Genomic DNA, 8,523 nt, shown 5'->3' with positions numbered 1-8,523 from the left:
ACCGGGTGTGATTCCCCCACTCCTCCACTCGCACCTGCTGGGTGACCTTGGGCAAGCCATAGTTCTGTCAGAGCTGTTCTTGAAAAAGAGCAGTTTCTGTCAGAGCTCTCTCAGCCCCACCTACCTCACAGGGTGTCTGTTGTGGGGAGGGGAAGGGAAAGGAGTTTGTAAGCTGCTCTGAGACTCCCATGGGTAGTGAAGGGCGGGGTATAAATCCAATCTCCTCCTCCTCTTCTAATATTCAGTTGTTCATTATCATCTTTCTATTACGGACAACCACATTTAAGAGGTCAGCAATAATAACTACCTTATCTTATTTTAATTAGTTCACCTTGTAGAACAGCCTCTGTGCTGCTCCTGAGAGACTTTTACCCAGATCTGTCTCATCAGCAAGGGTCAGTTCCTTATTGCAGAGAGACCCAGCTGCCTTACAAAACACCACTTTATCTTGTTTGGTTTCAGCCATGGAAAAGAGGAATTAGGATATTAGCTAGCATTATCAGTTCTCCCACAAGCTTCTATAGACTCTGAAAATACAACAGTCTATTATATAATGAACCAGCATTTATAATCTGACCAAACATAGAGCTAGGAGGATTAAATGGCTGATGCACTTCAAATACTGGTCATAAATTTCACATTGCTTACATTTTTAGAGATCAGTGGTTCTTAACATTTTCACTACTGTCACATAAGCACATATAATCATTGAATGCCCCCCTCTTCAATTTGGTGGGGTCTCACAGAAAAGAGCAAAAGTGTTACACACCTTTTCAACTGCTCATGGTGGCTCACGATGGCTTTCAAAAAACCATAACCCACACAGACAACATACAAAAAGCACACAGCTGTACAGCTTTCCCTCAAAATACCCCCTTCCAGATTAATTAGTCCCAAAACAACCACCTCAAAAGAATGCCCTTGCATTCCTTATAGACGGAGGGCTGTATAAGGGCCCTCCACACCTACTTGGGCAGAGCGTTTCAACACCAAGAGAAGCCAGCCCATGCTAGGGCTGAACAAACAGCTCAAAGGGAAGACTTGACTAGGAGGTAGTCACAGGTGGCAAACTAGCTCATAGCAAGTTTTTAAAAGAGAATGAATGAATGAATTTTATTGTTACAGCGCATAGCCAGCAATATAAAACCTTAAAAAAATAAATTACAATAACCGGAAACTCTGGTTTCTCTTCAGATCGCATAAATCTTTCGCCTTTTTAAAAAAAGATATAAAACACAAAAAAGCAGCTGTATTTAAATATATCAGTACATTATTATACGCATATGATCTACAGATCAAAGTCTTTATTAATATTGTCATAGACCAAGGCAAGACTTAGCAAAGTTCCCAACCACCACGATGAATAAGAGGAAACTTAAAATTAGCTCCTACACATAAATTAGCTTATAATTTAAAGCACAGATTTTTTTTTTATTGTTAGTTTTTTATTAAAGTATAAGTAGTGGTACATCCACAATGTTAGGTTTCATTACTTGCTGTGTGCCATTTGGAATCTGGGATTCAACCCTTAGGGTAGGATAAGCAGTACTTCTTGTCAGATGCCATTGCCATCCAGGGAAGGGTGGGTGCCTAAAATCCCCAATGCTCCCCAGTGTTCTGCATGCCCTCCAAGAACGGCAGATTGCCACGTTAAGAAGCACTGTTGTAGAGATACCTCCTCACTGACTGCTTCCCAAGGCTTTTGAGGAATGATACCAAAAATCAGCAAAATTTAAGAAGTGGAATCCAAAACTGTACAAGCCTCCTCCTTACAAAGGCACAAAAGAGCAAAGGACGCACAATCTTCCTCCTTAACCTTCAATTTAGGTTCTAAATGCATCCATCCTATCTCATTCACAAACTTGGCCAGCTCCATACATGTACTGACAGAAAGTTCTCAGCTCCTATAGAAATGTTTATTGTACTTTTATCCTGTTTCTCAGCAAATAAAAGTCTCAAAGATGCTTGAATGGTTTTGAAAATGCAAAAACAGTTGTGAAAAGTAAGCATGCAAACATCAACGGCAACATAATTTTAAAAGATGCTCAGAAAAAGAGTAACATCTTCCCCCGAGGATCTAGTTACTGCCTCCTCAAGCTTTACTGGTGTTCCAATTTTCATTTTTTGAAGAGAATCTTAAAATGAGGCTACCCACTCCTTTCCTTTACCTCAACTAACAAGCATGGCTTTCTGCCTCAGATAAGGTTGAGCTCTGTCACCTTAACTTTATTTTTTCTTAATTACACTTAAGGAGGTTGTGACCGTTTGCTTCTTGACTTACTGCAAGGCTAAAATCCTACTCGAAGCTTCTTGGAGGTACAATAAGACATAAATGTAACAAATGAATGAATTTACTCCCAATTATGGAAAGGCTGGAAGAGTAAAGAAACAGCATTTATTCATCAATATGAATAGCTAGCAGCTGCCTCTTGGATCTCCTAGCGTAATCTCTTCCCATCTTTGACAAATGGGGCATGGAAGCCAAGTATGTATCTGTAGGTAGGAACTCAGGGTTGGGGGAGGGTTAAGCACATATTTAAGTTTCAAGAACTCCAGCGTCAAAGGTTTGTGGATTAGAGTCTCTTATTTTTGTTCCTTATGGTGGTAGGCTATAACCTATATAGGACAGACCATGCAATTTTAAATTAGAACTGATGTGAGAGGTGGGTGGTATTGGCAAACATTTTTTCAACAAAAGAAACTGGACAGGCAACTACCAACACTTCCTGCACTGTAAACACATTAATCGGTTACATGAGTTTCAAAAGATTTATAGGACAGATATGCACTGCATCTGGTTGTTTTTAAGAGCAGGCATCCAGATATCACAAGACACACAATGCTACAAAGGTAGATTGAAAGAAATACAACGTTTCAGCTGAAAAGAAGAGTTAACGTCATAGGCAAAATAAAATAAGAAACTAGAATTAAGAGCCACTAGGCCGATGAAGCTTTTAAAGAAGACATGAAGAAGTAGGTGTTAAGGGGCTGCAGGGTTCTGTTTGATTTAAGCTGCCTGAAATTAAGATGAACAAGAGCAGTTTCCTTGGTTAAACAAAAGACAAGCGCGCATTAAGGTCCCCCTGCTGCAGCGGCGGGGGGATTCCTGCACTCTCACCAAAACCAAACGCTCAACAAGTTTGCTGTTCCTGAAAATACAACACATAAGGAACTGAAGAGAGCTATATTAAAGGGCCCCTTCGGAACCGCTAAACCCAACCTCAGCAGCTGCACTCACCTCTCTTTTTCTCTCTCCTCCCGCCTGTTTCTACTGGCGTTTCTTCTATTCCCAGAGCAGCCGCCGCATCTCTCCTTCCAAGGCACCTCCAGGGAAACTTGCCTCCCGTCCGTAACTCCCCTTTGTGTCTCCCAGCCAATACCCGCGCGCCCGGATTCTCCCCTCCAGCGCCGGCGACTCCTCCCCTGACGAGCTCCCTCCGTGCTAGTCAAGCAGTAAGGCTCGCAGCAGGCGGCTCTCCCTTGCGACCCCTCGCCCGGCTTCCCCTTCCCCACTCCGGGATCCGACGAGTCCGCCCCCGCCCCCGCCCCCGCCCGAGTAGGTACCTCGCTCTCGGCGGGACTGCACCACAAGGGGCGAGTTGAGCTCATCGCGTGCCTCTCTCTCGCTCCTCCCAGGCTCCTTTCAAGTCCGTCTCCATCAGCTGCTGGCATCCTCTGCTGGTTTGGAGGAGTCAGCTGTAGTCAGCATGATCGCAGCCAGGTGCCTGCAGGGCTGGGAAAGCCAAACCAAACAAAAGGCTCTAGCTGAACCAAACACCGCCTAATGAGCACAACTGGCCTTTGGCATGGTGCAGTGTCATCCTGAACATGTGGAAAGAAGTCCAAAGGAGTTCACTGGAGTCAATAAAACTGCAGCTCAACACAGCTGATTTCATCTAATAACATTTAAGGGCTTCCTTCACACTCTAGATATGTAAAGGGGGCATCTATTGTTAGCCTTAGGTCCTCTGAAACACTTAAGAACTGAAGTAAAGCATGGCTGTGATCACACACACTAAATAATCCACTTTCAATCCACTTTCCAACTGGATTTTACTGTCAGGGTGCGTTCAGACACGCTGTTTAATCAGTTGTCATCACTGTTCAATAACAGATTTTAAATGCACGATCACACAGCAACATCTGCCTCCCATCTTCAAGTAGTTGGTTTCTGGCTCTAATCCCTCCTGAAACTGGATTATTTTGTTACCAGGACCCCTCTGGTACTTTCCAAGTTGTCTGTTTCCAAGCCACAGTTTCCGATGTCTGATCACTCCTCTGTTGTGGTGTCAAGCCACTTCCGGGTGCTTAAATGCCCTCCCTGCTCGAAAGCTGCTGCGGAAGCCCAAGGCTTCAGCTTTTCATCCACCATTTTTTGTGTGTGTTGGTGGTATGAACATAAGCGGAGCTCCGCTCCCACGTTTCTAAAACCAACGCTTAAACGTTCACTCGTTTCAGCATTTGGGTTATTTGGGGATCTCACAGAGGCCAGTTTTGGGTCAAATTTTTAAAAAATAATTTTATTTTCATTTTTTCATATTTATACAGTCACTTATATATTTTATTCTTCTATACATTGGAGTCTATAGTTCCCACTTTAAATTAATCCAATCATACGCTTCCATCTTTCCACAAAAATATCGTCCTCTTTCTCTTGGAGTATTAGACTTAATTTATCCATCTCCGCCATTTCCGGTAATCTACATGCTGTTTCATCCCGTGTAGGTAGTCGATCTTGTTTCCAATATTTAGCAAGCAAAATTCTAGCAGTTGTAAGTATATAACTTATCAAATATTTATCCTTCCACTTATAATTTTCTGGTATCATGTTTAGCAGAACAGTTTCCGGTAACATTTTAATCTTTGTTATTTCTGTAATGATATTTTGTATCATCTTCCAATATTTACACATCTTATCACACCGCCACCACATGTGAAAAAAGGTTCCGACATTATTTTTACATTTCCAACAGTTTTTGATAACAATGGATTACATTTAGCTATCTTATCTGGTGACCAGTATCACCAATGATAAACTTTATATATGTTTTCCTTATAATTAATGCTTCTCATATATTTTACTGATTTCCAGGTATTTGCCCATTTATCTATACCTAGTGCTCCTCTTATAATATGGTGTCTGAAATTATAATGTATTTTATCATTCCCATACCACACATACGCATGCCATCCCATGCTTAGATCATGTCCTTCCAGTTTTAAATTTCTAATATTTTCAAAACAAATCCAATCCTTTAGCCTATCTTATCTGGTGACCAGTATCACCAATGATAAACTTTATATATGTTTTCCTTATAATTAATGCTTCTCATATATTTTACTGATTTCCAGGTATTTGCCCATTTATCTATACCTATATTGTAACCTATATCCTTCGACCACGTTGTCATTATTGGATTAACTTCTTGCATATATTCTGCTAACAGCACACTATATATCTTCAGTATCATCTTATCGCTTGTTGATAGCCAGATTTTGTCCAACTGGGTTTTAGTATCTTCAAACCCTATTATCACATCTTTGGAATATCTAGATTGTAATTGTATTGCTTCCCACCAGGTCAGTTTGATCTTATATAGGGCTGATAAACTCTCATTAGATTTTAATTTATTATTCTTATCTAATAAAGTATCGTAACTTTATCTATTGCATGCATTAATGAGGGAGGGTTTGATAAATGCCTCCAGTGGGGATACCCATCTCAGTATTTTTGTATAGTGTCTCTCTTTGATCTCACTCCATACCTGCACTAGCGCTCCTCTTATAATATGGTGTCTGAAATTATAATGTATTTTATCATTCCCATACCACACATACGCATGCCATCCCATGCTTAGATCATGTCCTTCCAGTTTTAAATTTCTAATATTTTCAAAACAAATCCAATCCTTTAGCCAACTTAAAGCCGCTGCCTGGTAGTATAGCTTCCAATTTGGTAGCCCAAATCCTCCCCTTTCCTTCCTGTCTTGCAGTGTTTTCCATTTAATTCTTGCTCGTTTGGGGTACCAGATACATTTTTTAATTATTTTATCCATATCTATAAAGAATTGTGCACTTTTAAAAATCGGTATATTTTGGGCTAAAAATAAGAATTTTGGTAGTATATTCATTTTAATGGTCTCTATTCTACCCATTAGCGATAGCTGAATGTCTTCCCAATGTTGTAGATCTAATCTAATTTCTTCCAATAGCTTATAATAATTATCTTCTATGAGAGTACTATTTCTATTAGATAATGTTATTCTTAGGTATTTAATTTTTTTCACTATCTCAGCTTCTGTTAGTTTTTGAATTTCTTCTATCACTACACTAAGGTTCCACGCCATACCTTCAATGGTTTGTTTTGACCGCTTTCTGGGTGCCCCTGCTGCCTCTAGAATATGCCAATGTGGTGTGGGCGAAGTGGATGATGTCGAGCATTACATCCTGAGATGTTCATGGCACAAATCACTTAGGCAAAGGTTTATTTATCCTATTGTACCATTGCATAATAGAATTTCAGACCAGGATTTGACTGTCTTCTTGCTATCTGATATTGATGCCCATGTTACCAGCAGAAATGGCCTTGTTTGCACTGGTGGCAAAAAAGATAAGATTGCGTCTAGGACTTACTGAAAGTTATTGAAGGGTTTATCCCATTTTGACGTATAATGTTTGTTGCATTTTGCTTTATTTTGTGTTGTTATGGCCAATGGCTAAGGCAATAAATTAAAACTGGAAACTGGAATTTCTTCTATCATGCTAGATGAGCAATTATTTGTTATTATTATTTTTTTCAGGTTCATTTTTAATCCCGCCATATCACCATATTCTTGTACCGTTTCCAATAAATGGGTAACTGTCGATAATGGGTCTTCCATTATAAAAACAATATCATCTGCATAGGCCAATAGCTTAAACTCTTCTCCTTGCACCCTAAGGGTCAAATTTTTAAAGGGAAGTGTTCTGTTACAGCACTTGGATTTAAGTGGAAATAGTACCTACCGTGTTTCCCCGAAAATAAGACACTGTCTTCTACTTATTTTTTCTCAAGAAGACACACTAGGGCTTATACCACAAATGCATAGAAATCCTGCTAGGGCTTATTTTCGAGGTAGGTCTTATTTTCGGGGAAACAGGGTAGTTAGCACAGCCATCTGTCTTGTGTCGGAACTCATTTTTCATGTTCACGTCAGGGCATGCTTTTGGCAGGAAAGTGACACTTTGCAATTATGGCTGGCATTAGAGGGGTCTCCTGGCACTGTGAGGAGACTTTAGAGCTCTTAGCTCTCTGGAGGGGCAAGAAAGTGCAGATCTGAGCTGTCAGAAGCGTCACCAGACACTGCTCATGAGAATCCATGTTGCTCCCTCAGTGCGATTGTCAGATTAGAGCGGGAAAAGTTTTTATATAGGACTGGACAGCGCAGGCGAATTAATACAGTTATGTGAGTGAAATCATGGTGCTCTATGGAACTGTCAAACAAAAGCTGTGATTCGCCCTACTGCTTCTGCACATGCGCGAATATAAGTTTTTTTTTCATTTTATGGATGAGCGCTTATGGATGAGTCCCTAATGATTTATCCAAATAACTTTTTGATTCATTAGTTTGCAGAAAGCTGGGAGAGTGGGAGCTTCCCTGTCATCCTCAAGCGGGCCATTTCATAAGGTGGTGGCCACAACAGGGAAGACATTATGTATGGGCAATTGTTGATTTTGCCCATTTGCAAGTTGGCACTTGCAGAAGACCTTGCTCAGATGAGTGAAGCTGTTATGGAGGTGGTCTCACAGATATGATGGTCCAAAGCCATGAAGGTCATGGTATGTGATAGCCAATACCTTAAACTGAGCCCAGTAACAAATGGACAGCCAGTGGACGGACTGTAGAATGGAAGTAATATAGATGCTCCATCTAGTTCCCAATAACAGATGAGCTGCAGTGTTCTGCACTAATTGGAAATTTCCAAATTGATTTTGAAGGAAGACCAATATCCAGTACACTGCAGTCGTCTAACCTTGCTGCTACTGTGGCATGGATCCAAGTAGCCATATCAGCCATATCAAGGTAAGCGGCCATCTTTCAGGCTAGGCTGAGTTGGGAGAAAGCCTTTTTTTCATCTGTATTAACTTGCTTCTCCAGCAATAATGCTGGATCCAGTATAACCACAAGGCTCTTAACTGAGTCAGCAAGGGTCAACTGAACTCCATCAAAAGTAGGAAGTGCAATGTCCTTCAAGATCTCCACCTTCCCAACCAGCATTACCTCTGTCTTTTCAATGTTTCATTTTGATTTGTTCGCTTAGCCAATTTACCACAACAGCAAAGCAGTGATTTAGGACCACTACCACATCACCAGGAGACTTAGATAAGGATATATAGAGCTGAGTATCATCTGCATATTGATGACAACCCTAACCCCAAATGATCTGTCCCCAGGGCTTTCCATAGAGATTGAAAAACATGGGTGATAGAATTGCGCCTTGTGGAATGCCATATGATGATAACTGGTTTCCAATAGCAAACCT

The 8,523-nt window shown here is 40.8% G+C and overlaps 1 protein-coding gene across 1 annotated transcript in view; it reads right to left on the bottom strand.

The window, feature by feature from the left end:
• Positions 1-3,298, bottom strand: part of LOC107114211 (ninein-like protein) — a gene marked incomplete at its 3' end in the record, with an annotated part of 28,544 nt that extends 25,246 nt beyond the window's left edge. The window contains exon 1 of the mRNA XM_015415652.1: positions 3,239-3,298. The remainder of the gene's footprint in view (positions 1-3,238) is intronic.
• Positions 3,299-8,523: the final 5,225 nt, after the last annotated feature.

This window comes from Gekko japonicus, unplaced genomic scaffold (genome assembly GCF_001447785.1).
Source record: "Gekko japonicus isolate JY-2015 unplaced genomic scaffold, Gekko_japonicus_V1.1 scaffold3282, whole genome shotgun sequence".
Lineage (NCBI taxonomy): Eukaryota > Metazoa > Chordata > Lepidosauria > Squamata > Gekkonidae > Gekko > Gekko japonicus.
This window is presented reverse-complemented; position numbering and strand designations above follow the sequence as displayed.